This window comes from Phyllobates terribilis, unplaced genomic scaffold (genome assembly GCF_046119375.1).
Source record: "Phyllobates terribilis strain yellow unplaced genomic scaffold, ASM4611937v1 Scaffold_4__5_contigs__length_816908805, whole genome shotgun sequence".
NCBI lineage: Eukaryota > Metazoa > Chordata > Amphibia > Anura > Dendrobatidae > Phyllobates > Phyllobates terribilis.
In genome coordinates this window covers 99,544,455-99,560,369 of record NW_027362764.1, presented here as the reverse complement: position 1 = coordinate 99,560,369, position 15,915 = coordinate 99,544,455, and the positions used below count along the sequence as shown (strand labels likewise).

The 15,915-nt window shown below is 45.1% G+C and overlaps 1 long non-coding RNA gene across 1 annotated transcript; it reads left to right on the top strand.

The window, feature by feature from the left end:
• Nucleotides 1–12,561: 12,561 nt before the first annotated feature.
• On the top strand, nucleotides 12,562–14,386 carry LOC141264210 (uncharacterized). The gene is made up of 3 exons (XR_012319831.1): nucleotides 12,562–12,676; nucleotides 12,775–12,966; nucleotides 13,238–14,386. It is a non-coding gene; the product is annotated as an uncharacterized lncRNA (long non-coding RNA).
• Nucleotides 14,387–15,915: the final 1,529 nt, after the last annotated feature.

The following is a 15,915-nucleotide window of genomic DNA, read 5'->3' as shown; positions in this document are numbered from 1 at the left end:
AGAAACAGGGAGTCTATCGGGTGGTTCGAGAGTACGAGAGAGTGTTTAGTAAACACCCGCTAGACTTCGGGCGAGTAAGGGGGGTAGAACACCACATCCCCACGGGAGACCATCCTCCCATAAAGGAGAGATACCGACCCGTACCCCCGGCACACTACCAACACGCCAAGGGGATGCTTAGAGACATGAAGGAGGCTGGGGTAATCAGGGACAGCTGTAGCCCCTGGGCAGCTCCACTAGTCTTAGTGAAAAAGAAAGACAACACCATGAGAATGTGTGTAGACTACAGGAAGGTCAACCGTATCACACACAAAGATGCGTACCCGTTACCAAGGATAGAAGAGTCCTTAGCTGCATTAAAATCTGCTAACTTCTTCTCTACTTTGGATCTCACTAGCGGGTACTGGCAGGTTCCTGTAGCAGAGGCGGACCGGGAGAAGACCGCATTCACCACCCCGATGGGTCTCAGCGAATTTAACTGTATGCCGTTCGGGCTCTGCAACGCACCAGGAACCTTCCAACGGTTGATGGAATGCTGTCTGGGACACCGGAACTTCGAGACGGTCCTGCTATACCTGGACGATGTCATCGTCTATTCCAATACCTACGAGGACCACCTGAAACACCTGGCAGAAGTGTTCGAAGCTCTGGCGAATTACGGCCTAAAGGTGAAACCCTCCAAGTGTCACCTCCTGAAACCAAAGGTGCAGTACCTGGGACACGTGGTGAGTGCTGACGGAGTGGCTCCCGACCCTGATAAGATCACTGTGATTAAGGACTGGCCAAGACCCTCCAGCATAAAGGAAGTGCGGCAGTTTCTCGGGTTGGTAGGCTACTACCGAAGATTCATTCCCGGTTTCACCAAAATGGCAGCCCCTATGCAGGACCTCCTGATAGGTCAATCTCGGAAAGCCAAAAACCAGAAGCCGCCCTTCAGGTGGGAAAAGCTGGAAGAGGAGTCCTTCTGCCAGCTGAAGATGGCCCTCACGGGGGATGAAATCCTGGCATATCCAGACTACAGCCAGCCCTTTATCCTCCACACGGACGCAAGCAACATCGGGCTAGGAGCCGTACTGTCCCAGATCCAGCAAGGGAAAGAACGGGTAATCGCTTACGCCAGCCGAAAGCTACGGCCCACGGAGAGGAACCCTGAGAATTATAGCTCATTCAAGCTGGAGTTCCTGGCAGTAGTGTGGGCAGTGACCGAACGTTTCAAGCATTACCTTGCCTCCTCCAAATTGACCGTGTACACGGATAACAACCCGTTGACACACCTGGACACTGCAAGGCTCGGTGCCCTGGAACAGAGATGGATGGCCCGCCTGTCCAACTTTGAATTCACCATCAAATACCGGGCAGGACGATCAAATGCCAACGCGGATGCCCTGTCTAGAATGCCGAACTTACCGGACGTAGGGGAAGATCCAGAAGATCTGGTAGAAGTTGAGCTCCCTGAGTTCCACCGTCATGGGATTACCCTGTATTCCCACCGTGTGAAGGACAGGCGCTCCGTGACGTTCAATCCCTTGCCCCACTACAACTGGGCGGAGACGCAAGACAGTGATCCCGCAGTCCATTTGGTGAAGGAAATGCTGACCCAGGCCGATGCCTGTCTTGACCCAGACGCTCCGGAGGAGACCAAGCAACTGTGGAAGGAGAAAAGTAAGCTGTTCCTCTACAGGGAGAAGCTGTGCCGGAGAATGGTTAACTCTCGAACACATGAGTTGACCTGGCAGGTAGTGGTCCCAAGACGAGACGCGGCTATGGTTCTGGAGGCATACCACAACGGAGCAGGGCATTTCGGATGGAAGAAGCTGGAGTTCTTGTTGCGTGAACGGTTCTACTGGGTAGGCATGAGAGGAGCCATCGAGAGGTGGTGCAGAGACTGTGGCCCGTGCCACCTGAGAAGAAAAGACTGAGCCAGCCAGAAGACTCCCCTGCAGCCCATCATCACCAGACAGCCACTGGAACTGGTAGCCCTGGACCATGTGAAACTGGCTCCAAGCAGATCTGGGTATGTCTACGCCCTCACAATCGTGGATCATTACTTCCGGTTCCTGGTGGTGGTCCCGGTTAAGGACTTAACGGCTCAAACAGCGGCTAGAGCCTTCCAGCAGCACTTCTGCCGTCCACACGGGTACCCGGACCAAGTGCTGACAGACCAAGGACCGGCCTTCGAAGCGGAGGTCTTCCAGGAGTTCTGCAACCTGTATGGCTGCAAGAAGATAAGAACAACGCCCTATCACCCTCAAACCAATGGACTCTGCGAGAAGATGAACCAGGTGGTGATAGATCTGCTAAAAACACTGCCCCTGGAAGAATGCAGTCTGTGGCCTGAGAAACTGCCCGATCTGGTGGACCTGTATAACCACATCCCTGTAGGTTCCACCAACTGTACCCCGGCTTACCTAATGAGAGCAAGACCTGGTAAGCTGCCTATTGACCGGGATATGGGAGTCCTGACGCCTGAGGACACCTCGCCAGAGGCAGACTGGGATACAGAACGGCAGCAGCAGTATCAGAAAGTACAGGAAAGCGTCGAGCGAAGTCTGTCTCAAGCTAGAGAAAGGCAAGAGAAGGCTTATAACCAGTATGCTCCCGCTGTTCCCCTGGTACCTGGAGAGCAGGTCTTGAAGAGGAAGAGGCGGCTCCACAAGTTGGACGACCAGTGGGAGAAGGACCCGTACACCGTACTGCCATCAAGCCATGAGAACCCAAAAATCTGCGTAATCAGTAAGGATGGAGGAGAAACCACAGCCATTGTCTCCAGAGACCACCTGAAGAAGTGTCCCGAGCAGCTGCAAAACCCTGAAGAAGATCAAGAAAACCCTCAACCCGCAGAGGAAAGGGAAGAAATGATCAGTACCGTACTCGGAGACTTCCCGCGGTCTTGGACACAAGTAAACGGCGCTGTCGTGGTACCCGTCCTCACCTTTCTCCAGCCAGCCCCGCAAGTGCCTACAGAGGAACCGGTAGAGCTGGAAGAGCAGCCGGCCCAAGGGGCAGAAGAGTCCACACCAGCAGTACAGGAGGATCAACCCTCTGCTAGTAGTGAGCCTGCTGTGCCCCTAGTGAGCCAAAGAGTGCACAGAAAGCTGCCCAGCTTGCCCATAACACCTCCTACACCCTGTAGTGCAGAACCAGTTAGTGAGCTCCGTAGGTCCACTAGAGTCACTAGAGGTCAGATGCCCGCTCGCTGGAGAATCTAAACCAATGCACTGTAAAGTTGACTGTTTATTGAAAAATGTTTATGGTTTATGTTTGTTGCCTGTTACTAATTATGTTTCTCAGTTACCCTGCAGATTTATTTGGACTAACAGGTTATGGACACTGGATAACCGGAACAGTTTTGTAGATAGTTGCACCTTGGTGCCTCTTGTGAAGACGGCCGCGGAAGAGAAAACCTGTCTGGCGTGGCCTCCTTGCGGCCCAAAGTAGTTAGTCTACCCTTGCAGCCACGCCCAAGGACAACGCAAGGGGTTTGCTTTGGACAGATCCCCTATTCTGTGCCAAGACTTCGCCTTGTTGGGTGATATGGACACCCGGTTGCGGAAACGCCGTGACCTCTACAGACTAAAGCTTCTTGTAAATATGTTGTCTTGTTATTGTTATACCTTGTATTTATGTTTCTTTAAAAATGTGCTTAGTCCCGGAGTACTAAAATTTACTAGGCAGGAATGTGACACCCCAGGGGTCTGGTTGCCACAGTAATAGAGATATTATGTCTGAGAGCAAGTGGGAGGTTTCTCTGGTCAGGATCCCTAAACATGCAACACGGTCCGCCCAGACCTGGGAGGGGAGGAATCTGCCCTTTTAAACTGGGTCTGGGGCGGGATTAGAGGAGTCAGAGTGAAGCTGCAGACAGAGACAGAGCCTGCAGAACAAGCAGAGCAGTCAGAGTCTGGAGAGGGAAAGTGAGATCAGGAGCTCTGGAGGAGCAGTAGCTGAAGTCCAGGGGCTGGAGCTGAGCAGAGCTCGCCCTGGACGAAGACACTAAAACCGGACACAGGAGTCCGAGGCTGTGGGGACTGATATATACCCAGCAGCAGAAACCAGCCGGCAGGGGATTCCAGGTCCTCTGGCCATAGAAGCCCGGAGGCTCAGTCACAAAGAAGGGACCAGCGCCGCCATCCAGGAGCGGAGGCTAACAGAAGGCCCCAAGTCACCAGCCATACGGGTGAGCACCACACGGTATACTCAGGGACGTGGGCTACTTGTAACCGCTGACAGCAAGGTAGCCAGGAAGAGTGCAGATAAACGGGGAGGCCTACAACTCCACCTGGCCAGGGAAACTCCTGCTTGCTCGCAGACTGACCAGGCCCCTTATACTAGCCAGTACTCCCGGGAGGGTCTACCTTGTACCATCAGTAAAGACCCTGAACTGCACTTTCCGTCTCTGTGATTCCTTGCCGCTCCTGCACCATTAGCACTGGGACCCTCAGACCATCACTCCCATCATCTTCCACATTAGCTGCCCTGAGGCAATACTTCTCCCGTGGGGAGTCATCCCATACTCGGCTGCGCAAACAACATCAGCCTCAGCGGTCTGAAGCGCAGCGGCGGTCCCCACTGACCGCAATCCATGGGTGGCGTAGTCGGACACTTATTACAATACAAATAGACTGCCACTGGTTTGACCGCCCTGGGCACGGACCGGGTCACCGCCACGGAGGACTACAACCCCCAGCTATCCGGCTCCGGGTATCCCCCTGCACAGCACAGGCCCAGGGGGCGCGTCATATGTACTGCAGTCTGCCACATACACTGCCTGGCTGTCTAACTCCTACTATCACCTTCACCGCTGAAAATATGCACCTGGATTAGTCCTCAGAAGGACTGTTAGTTCAGATGGATTTATATATATATATATATATATATATATGTTGTGGAATACTTATTCTAACTATAAACAAGCAAATCTCTCCATGACACAGCAGCAGCTCTCTCTACTCTACCTGATTCCGGGGTAGACTGTGACGAGCATAGCGGCGCCCGGTCTTATATAGACCTGATGACGCTGTGTGGCCAGCCAATCACTGTAATGCCCACAGCCAACATGGCTAAGGTATTACAGTGCGTGGCAAGCAATCCGTGCATGTTTATTGGCTCTCTAAAGAGTACCAAACATGCAGGGCGGGGAAATACTCGCTGAGCTTGTCGAGCACCGTGATGATCGGTCGAGTACTGAGCAGTGGCTAGCACATTCGCTCATCATTAGTCCTTACCCCTCGTCAATACAAAGCAGGGTACTTTATGTCTCTTCCTTTTGGAGAAGTTCCTAGTTTGGATGACATGAGTGGAGAGCTAATTTGCATCTTTTCTGTGCATGGTGCATTGCCTGTGCCTGTAAGTAAAGGCTTACATTCACATTAGATTAACTTCACTGGAACTCGCCAATATCAACAGGTTCCCCTAACAACCTAATATTTATGGGCGCCTCCAACTCTCCCCAATAAATGTCAGGACAAATAAGGATCCAGCATGTCTGATTTTGGACTGCTGATCCTTTTGTGCTCTCAGAAATAAGCCTCCTCTAGAGATATCTTGCAGTGACTGCCTCATAGAGAACACAGGAGCACTTGGCAGAGCGAGCGCTCCTGTGTATGGAGGAGTTGGTGACATAGCTGCCGGCTAAACAATCAGCTGAACAAAGGTATCTAAACTGTGGTGGGCTTCCATGAGAACTAGATTCCCCATGAGCTGATAGTATAATTGAAAGTCTACTATACAACCCCAGCTTAAAAATTAGGAATGTTCCTTAAAATTAGAAACAATTAGTAATTGCACTACCAATTGCTTAAAGACTAAAAGATTTAAACCAGACTCCAATCAGACATTTTGATAAACAGGAGACAATTTATCAATGCAACGATCCCTTGGAAAATCTTCTCTATTATCACCAGATGAATGTATGAACTAAATGTGCTGGCCAAGCAGAATACCCCCTATTAATTCCAACTTAAAATGTGCTGACTACAGGAGAAACAAGCCTAGCTTTCATCATTCATGAAAAAAAAAGGCGTCTCGCACTGGTTAAAAGTATTTGCCCACATTGTGCACTTGACAGTGACTGCGAAAGTTCAAAAAGGGTCAGGAAATAAGACGATAACAAAAGAGCAGAGTGTCAACAAAAGGAGAAAAAAAAAACCTCCTCCTGAAAGGGTTAAGATTTGTGACAGCTGAACAGGCTCATTATTCAGGAGCGATGACCTCATCTGGGAAATATTTCTGTGTTGCAAACAGCCAGGATATTTCCTGATACCGCCATTCACAATTGTGTCCGCAGTCACATGACCCTACTTTTGTACTTGGCGATACCATATAAGGCTATAATAGTGATCTAGTGTCAGCCTGTTTACAACTGCAGGACAGGGGGGGAAGCCTGGAAAAAATGTCCCCATTGGCCTTTAACAGCAATTACACTTTTTTTTATAGAGTTGCTCAAGCAAAGTTCCATTTACTGGTAAATATTGACTCGGGTTTTGTGCAGACGCTCACCACTTCTCAGCAAATATCAGGTTGGAGATTAAGCTCGCTCAGTAGAGGCTTGTTTGGTTATGCTGTTGATCTTAGATAAGATCTATTTCTTTTGTAAACCGGGTTTTGTGTACAAAACATCTTATTCCTACCTAAATAGCCTATTGAGGCTTATCTTTTTTGGAATAAAAAGGAAATAAAAGTTCCATGTCATCGTGTACAGAACAGACAGTTTTGGACATGTCGGTTGTGTTTATGTCATAAGCAACCCTCTGAAATATATGCAACTTCACAGCACGACAGCACACATGAGTCAGACATAGGGAACTGGATTTTCTACTGTAATTCAAGTGGACTTTGATGCTTCAGAATGAAATCTATGACTTTACATGGGACTGCAGGTTGTTATTATTATTATTTATTATTATAACGCCATTTATTCCATGGTGCTTTACATGTGAGGTTATCACAATGTACAAATTATGTGGCAATGACAAAATTATAAATTGACAAACATATAAACACTACTCAGCTGGACTGTCCCGGTTTGAGGGGGCCGCCCCGCTACGTCAGGGCTTTGTCTCGACTTGCTCTCTCTGTACGAAGTCGTCAATCTGTATCTTCATCGCTCCATAGCTCTTCCTCTTCAGGGGTGGGGCCGGCATTTCTGCACACACAATTAAATAAACAATTCTCTTATTTTCTTGAGATCTGGTCTCCCTAAGAATCGAACCCACAACCTTTATCATTGCAGGCAGCAGCTAAAGCTATGAGCCAGAGCTAATAGTGGCAAGTAATGGAGGATTTTCTGTACTCGAAGCTCCAGTGCAGGCTCTGAACCTACAGGTAGATTATACTGATACATAGAGATACATCTGTTTATAGCAGTGTATTTCTATGTCCCTGTATTGTACAGGGAAAATAAAAGTCAGCGTTTTTTCATTCTGTAAAATGCTAAAAAATAATGAAAAACAATTACAACAATGTCATTTTAATACTCTTTTTAAAAAATAATAAACATCACAAATCAGCAAATAATGTGGACATATTTGGTGTCCCTGTTATCGTAACAACCAGCACAACACTGTTCTCAGAATATTTATGGTGATTGGTAAATGGCATGAAAAAATGGAGTGATTGATTTTTTTTTCTCCATTAAACCCATACAAAAATGTAATAAAAATGTAACACTGAGTGCAGGAGTTTTCATGAAATCACATCCACTTTGCTTGGACATTTAGGCCGTGTTCACATGTAGCATAAATGCTGCATTTTTTCTGCACAGAAATTCTGCTGTGTTTAACTGTCCAAGCAAAGTGGGTGAGATTTCATGAAAACTGAGACCACTGTGCATCCAAAGATACTGGAGTAATATTTGTGACAAGGCACATGCCATCCTTCAGACACTCCTGATTCTTAAGAGGGGCATGTGCCTCTCAATGAATGAGAAGTGTTTGGCTCCAGTATGCACCCTCATCGAGACTGGTGTGAACATTGCCAGTCTTCATGTATCAGGGTCTATGCTTTAATATGTATAAAATTTTTGGGTGTCTTTTTTAATTGCAATTTTGACATAAATAATGTAAATTCCTAGGGTCCAATTACACTGACCGATTATAATGAACAAATGTTCCTAGGAACGCTTATGTTCCGATAATAGTGCAGTGTACACAGACTGCTGATAACCCGATGAATGACCAAAATGCTTATTCGTAAATCGAAATTATTCTTAAGCAGTCAGCCTGTCTAAACATGCTATTAAATAACTGCTGATTGGCAAATACTGTATATACACAGTACACGTGACTGAGTTTTCTTATTGACTCAGTCTCCACAAAGAGAAATGGAGACCTGTCCATTTGTGATTTGAATCATGGATCAAACTTGCCCATTCAAAAAGACAGTAAATCAAGAGTAGTATTCAAATGATCCTTATCGATTCGATGAAACCAGTTATTAGAATTACAGCAAGAAGCGGTACCCTGATCCAGTTCCCAAATGTCAAGTGGTCCGGTGCACATTGATTGCAACAATAAGTACAACACCTATTAAATTTTTCTCTTAATGAGAACATAGAACCAAGAAAAGGGGGATTGTATGGGAAAATTGCAAGCCAAATAATGGACACCAAATCCCGAAAAGAGGCAGCCAGAGAAAAAAGCCATTAAATAATTGTACGTTTTATTAAACCTTCAATAGAACAAGTATCAGACAAATAGTATAAAATTACTTGTAGTAAAAAGTGGTTACGGTGAGAAGCACGACTAGATAAGGCAGATGAAGTGAAGCAAAAGAAGGAGACTAATCCCCTATAGGCCGGCCCAGACAACAACCGCATAAGTATATGACATACATATAAATGAAAAAGAAGAATTGCATTGAAACTAACTAAGGTCAGATAGTACAAATATCATATAACTGTAGTTGATTAAATGATCAATGCTGTGGAAATTAGAACAGTGGTATCCTAGCAAGGCTGAGATAAGGCTATAATGCCATCAATGATAACGTCAATGAGTCACCTGGCATATGTGCACCACAAATCAGTGGTATATAACAGAGCCATGTTGAATATGCGGTGTGCAGGCACAGCCAACAGTGGACTGATAGCGCGCCTCAATGCACGTTTCGCCTGCGTGGCTTCGTCACCGCATATTCAACATGTCTCAAGGTAATGTTGTCAGTACCATTATGCATCGTCCTTAGCCTTTATGACATTTTCATACGCATATTGTGTTGCTTCAAGTGTGATCATTTCCGGCTGCCTAGCGATACTAAGGGGCTCTGTTATATACCACTGATTTGTGGTGCACATATGCCAGGTGACTCATAGACGTTATCATTGATGGCATTATAGCCTTATCTCAGCCTTGCTAGGATACCACTGTTCTGATTTCCACAGCATTGATTGCAACAATGTTAACATTATCGGTGTCCTCAGGACGCCGATACTGTTAACAGCTGTGGCGGAGCACACAACCACTGGTTCCATTCTCCGTAACTTACTCCAGCAGGAGGCAGTCTACTTCCTGCTGGCGCCAAGCAGGAAATGTCAGTCAGTGTGATGACGTCACTACATTGCTCCACCCGTGTCCACTGCAAGACAGAATAGAAGAGGAGATGGCAGCTGGATATAGTGAGTACAAGGTTTTCTTTTTTGTGATCTGTGGTAACCATAATACTGTATTGGGGGCTATGAGGGGACAATAATCCTGTGTGGGAGATCATCATACTGTGTGAGGGGATGTGGAGACCATCATACTGTGTGTGGGGAACATCATGCTGTGTAGGGGGCTGTGGAGACCATCATACTATGTGGGGGGGCTGTGGAGTCCATCATACATGAGGAGGCACCAAAAAGGTTCAGTGACAGCCATCATGTGGTGGGTAAGAAAAGAAGAAAAAGGTCAATGAGGGCAGACATACAGTGGGACAGGAGTCCTGACCAACCACTTACCCTCACTGACCCATTTTGCAGCCTCCTCAACCACCACTCTTAATACCTCATTTGCCTATGGTGGTGCCTTGTCATGAATTTACTTATTTTACTTGCTCTATAGAGCCACTAATTTCACAGCACATTACAGACATCAACCCTGCCCTCATTGTGGCTCACAACCTAAATTCCCTATCAGCATATATTTGGAGTGTGGGAGGAAACCCACGCAAACACGGGGAGAACATAGAAACATCTTGTAGATGTTGTACTTGATGGAATTTGAACCATGGACCCCAACTCTACAAAACTACAACTGAGCCACCATGCTATGCCTTTTTGATGGCACCTCCCACAGTGCTAACCACTGAGTCGTCGTGCTGCCCAACTGAGCCACCATGCTGTGTCTCTTTGTTGGCACCTCCCCACCCATCAAATGCCTTTTTGGCCTTAGTGTTGACTTTCTAAGAGTGCTATTTTCAGTATTTGACCTAAGCCCTCCTTTTTTGCTCCAAGGGAAATGATTGCCCTAAAGTACTGAAATAAGAATACCCAAAGCAGCACTGCTTGGGTGGTCTGCTGTACTGTAAGTTAAAAGTGTTGCACTTTACTGAACAACCATTTTCAATGACCCTGATATGTCTAGTAAAACAAAAACGTACTTACCTCATCTTGCAGTTTTGTGACTTTGTTATTTCTCATGAGCTATGCAGCCTATCAGCATTATTTTTTTCTTGAGGAAATGGTGTGTGCAAATGGGTGTGGCAGTCTGTGGGTCATTCGAGTGTGTCCATTTTTTTACTGTTTAATGAGTAGCAGCTTGTGATTTTTTTTAAAAAAACTGAAGCCACGCTGATTGTAAAAATGAAAATATGGAAGAAAATGGCACACTGATGAAAAACTGTCTGCTTTTTTCTTGTATGTTAAAAGAATGAATTTCTGAATTGGGCCTAAAACAGACATAAGTGTGTGGTCTGCAGCTTTGCAATAAGATATCATGGAGCAAGAGGCTCATATTCAGGTCTACTATTGAGGCATTGATCTGCCTGTATATACCCTTGGCTCTTCGAGGGATTTAAAATGGTGTGAGAGGAAGAGAACAGAAAACTTTCTCAAAAACATCACCAGTTATAATGAATCTAACATAGTTGACTAGAAAGTTCTAGGATGATCAAAGTTTACTTTAGTAAAATTGCAGGAGGTTCTATGTATTGTGAGTAAGATATTAATGCCTTATAACTGTACCGAATTTATCAGGAGTGCCCTCAGTTTTCAGAAATAATTAAAGATGAATTCAAATTTGGCATATTTGCTTGAATTCACCTCTTGATGCGAATTGAAAGTGCTTTATAATGTTCCGAGTTCTCTCCAGACTTAAGAGCATAATAAATGTAGGGTATAAAAAGAAATTATACTTATCCCCTCTCTGGCCGTCATCTGTTTCTTTGCACAGCTGCCAACCTAGTCCTCCATGCAGGTAACTCCCTTCAGTCCAGTTTTCCAGCTACATAGAGCTCTTTGATGGGATGAGGGGAGTATATTTTTTTACTATTTTATTGGATTCGAGCAAATCAAATGGCAAAAAAAATCGAGTAAATCAACTGGCAAATCTGATTTTTTAGTGTAAAGAGAATTTGATTCACTTAGAACTGATTAGCTCTCCTCTTGACACAATCCCAGCAAATTCAGGGTGTCCAGGTCTTGAAAAGAATAAGGTTTATGTAAGCCATATCCAAAAGTAGGTGTTTCATGGTGGGATTGGCTTTGCTGGACGAGGTTGGTAGACTTCCTATTCCCCCCCAAAAAATGTTGGCAAATATGATGCATGCTAAATCGAAGTCGCATAATAAGTTAATTACTGGCTGACTTCTTTTAGGTCTTTATATCTTTGCTTATATTAGGGATGGACACAGACAGAAGAGGCCCTTAAGCAAGAACAATATATGGGCTCTTTGCAGTCCAAAAGCTCAGAATAATGCACAATTACACCTGGTTTGGAGGTGGAAATGGGCCCCTGTACAGCTGCACAGGTTGCACCAATGATATGTCCGCTCCGTGCCTTAAATCATTGACCTATATATGATTGATGCACTACAAACATAATGCATACATTTAAATAACTAGGCACAGAGAAAGCGATTAAATTATTTAGAACTTAGAAGTTAATACATTTTGCACCATTGAAGTACAATCATGCTTTCTCTGCTACCTGTGCAACTACTATAAATACCACACTGGTGCAATATCTCTAATGTGTGAACCACATGTGTAAATAAAAATATATGGGAATGACGGGTCACGTAATAGAGTGTGAAGAACAGTTTTAGAATGTCCCTGGTTCAAAAATAGTTAATTGTAAGGAAACTCTATGGAGAGGAGATCAGGCACTTATCTGCTTTCCTGTGATAATGAATTCCATGTTTATCATAACATTTTATAACACATTCCAGCCTTTATGGCACATTATAAACCCCGCAGGCATGTTGCACTGTGTGACGTTGCAATCGTATTTTATGTGGGTGGTGTCACATAGCAGGATACATTGCACCTCTTATCAGTGTGTAAATGCTGCATTATTCCACCCACAAAGTAAATGATTTACTTATTTATGGCTGGTGATAATTTATATGGACCTCAGAACTTTCACAATATTCTAAGGTATTTTGGGGTAAAATGTATAAAAATGTATGAGATAATGTGATCCCTGCTGTAAATGTGGGAACATTAGAAGGCAACGTGTGAATGCTGAGTGCATTTATACAGGTCAGTGAGAGCTAGTAATATTTTTTTCTTTTTTCTTTTTTACATGTTTCAATCTGTATTAAGAATAAAAAGTAGACTCTAACTTCCTGTTGTTTCAGGTAACAACGCATGTACATAGCCACAATGAACAAACCCCAACCCTATCTTTGGAATTGTATCATCTAATGAGCGTGTGCAATGGTTGTTGTGAAGAGAGATATTGTCTATTGTGATTGGGTGGATCTTGTGTTATCAGTCATTGTAATCCTGCCTCTGACGATCAGGAAACTACTGTAAAGACTACCTGAAAGGTCAGGAAATATGAGTCTATAAAAGCTTTAGAGGGCATTGTAAAAATTGCAAAATTATTAAACAATAAATAAATATATGTGCACACACATTATTTTTAAATAATTAAATTACATTTTATTGCATGGCTCTCACAGATCTGTTAGTTTTTCTTTAAGAAGCTTTCCTACTCTGCACTCATTACGTGTATTAATTGCACATGTTTGAACTCATTACCTATATAAAAGACACCTATCCAAACACAATCAATCTCACTCTAATCTTTCCACCAAGGTCAAGACCAAAGAGCTGTCTAAGGACACCAAGGACAAAATTGTATATGTGCACAAGGCTACAGAAGAATAGGCAAGCAGCTTGGTGAGAAGGCAACAACTGTTGCTACAATTATTAGAAAATGGAAGAAATACAAGATGACGGTCAGTCTTCCTCGGTCTGGGGCTCCATGCAAGTTCTTGCCTCATGGGGCTAGGATGATTCTGAGAAAGGTCAGGAATCAGCCCAGAACTACATGGGAGAACCTGGTCAGTGACCTGAAGAGAGCTGGGACCACAGTCTCGGATATTACAGTTAGTAACACACTATGCCGTAATGGATTAAAATCCTGCAGGGCATGCAATGTCCCCCCTGCTCATGTCAGCATATATCCCGCTTAAAGTTCACCAATTACCATCTGGATGATCCAAAGGAGGGATGGGAAAAGGTCATGTGGTCAGATGAGACAAAAAAATAACTTTTTGGTATCAACTCCACTCGCAGTGTTTGGAAGAAGAAGAAGGATGAGTATAACCCCAAGAACACCGTCCCAATCGTGGAGCATGGTGGGGGAAACATCATATTTTGGGGGTGATTTTCTACAAAGGGGACAGGATGACTTCGCCATATTGCAGGGAGAATGGATGGGGTCATGTATTGCGAGATTTTGGTTAACAACCTCCTTCCCTCAGTAAAAGCATTGAAGATGAGTTGTGGATGGGTCTTCCAGCATGCCAATGACCCGAAACACACAGCCAGGACAACTAAGGAGTGGCTCTGTAAGAAGCATTTCAAGGTCCTGGAGTGGCCTAGCCAGTCTCCAGATCTGAACCCAATAGAAAATCTTTGAAGGGAGCTGATACTCAATGTTGCCCAGTGGCAGCCCCGAAACCTGAAAGATCTTTAGAAGATCTGTATGGAGGAGTGGGCCAGAATCCCTGATGCTATGTGTGCAAACTTGGTCAAGAATAGAGATGAGCGGTGTTCGACTAGAACTGTTCGCCAATCTCAAATTCGAGCTGTTTTGGGCGGTGTTCGAGTTGTTCGACGAACCCGAACGATTTGCAAAAAATTCGGCTGTTCGAGGTTGTGTTCGATAACTGTTCGTGCACCAAAAGCGTGTCCTGCATGTCTGGCGCTATTTAGAGCACCAATCATGCAGGGATTGTCTGCCACTCACTGTAATGCCACAGCCATGGTGGTTGTGGCATTACAGTGATTGCCCAAATCGATGGGAACAGTGCTCACAGTGAAACATGAAAAGCCGGCAATTCATCAGCGGCATACACCGGTACCCGACAATTTAGAACAGAAAGAAGAGAAAATCACACATAGATTAGATAGATAGAAACATGTCAGTCATATATATAAGAAGTACAGTGACAGTGTTGGTTACTGTACTTGTCATTTAGTGTAAAGGATTTATTAAAAAAAATATTAGTGTTTTCATGCACCGTCTCTTTAAAAAAGCCGGCCGGCAATTCAGCAGCGGTACCCGACAATTTAGAATAGAAGGAATAGAGCATCACACATAGATTAGATAGATAGAAACATGTCAGTCACATATATAAGAAGTACAGTGATAGTGTTGGTTACTGTACTTGTCATTTAGTGTTAAAATAAAGGATTTATTTAAAAAAAAATTGGCGTGGGGTTCCCCGTAATTTTAGTCTCTAGCGGAGGTTAAGCAGACGGCTGGGGCAGATGTTTGAAGCCTGGGAAGAGGGTAATACCCACGGAGCTTCCCAGACTACTAATATCAGCCACCAGCTGAGCACCTAGCCTTTACTAGCTATTAAAATGGGGGACCCCCCCAAAAAGTGACGTGGGGTCCCCCCTATTTTAATAGCTAGCAAAGGCTAGGCAGACAGCTGGAGGCTGATATTAATAGCCAAGGAAGGGTGCCAAGAATATTGGCCCCCTCCCAGGCTAGAAACACCAGCCGTCCGCCGCCCCAGAAATGGCGCATCCGTAGGATGCGCCAATTCTGGCACTTAGCCTCGCTCTTCCCACTGCCCTGTAGCGGTGGCAGTGGGGTAATAGGGCTGGGGTTGATGTCAGCTTATAATGCTAGCTGACATCAAGCCCAGGTTAGTAATGGAGAGGCGTCTATAAGACACCCCCATTACTAACCCCATAGTCAAAGTTAAAAAAAACACAAACAGCCAGAATAAAGTCCTTTAATTGAAATAAACACACAATTCTTTATTGTTCTAAATTAAACCATACTTACCATCACGCCCATTCCAGCTGAAGCCAATGTCTTCTGCAGTAAAAATTAAATAATAAAGCAACATCATCCTTATCTTTCCATGGTTCCCACGACGGCTTCAGCTCTGCTACATTCACATAACAGGCTGGATCGCAGCAGAACGCTGCCATCCAGCTTGCCATGCCGCACACACTGAGAAGTGCAGGCATGTTTGCGCTCCTCAATGTCTCGCTGTGACGGCATCCAGATGAGCCGAGTTCATGTCCAATGAACTCGGCTCACCTCCTGCATGTCACTGACAGCGTGGGAAAATTCTCCTGCACTTAGCGCTTCAGCGTGAGAATTCTCCCACGCTGTCAGTGACATACATGAGGTGAGCTGAGTTCATTGGACATGAGCTCACCTCATGCACGTCACTGAAAGCGTGGGAAAATTCTCACGCTGAAGCGCTGAGTGCAGGAGAATTTTCCCACGCTGTCAGTGACGT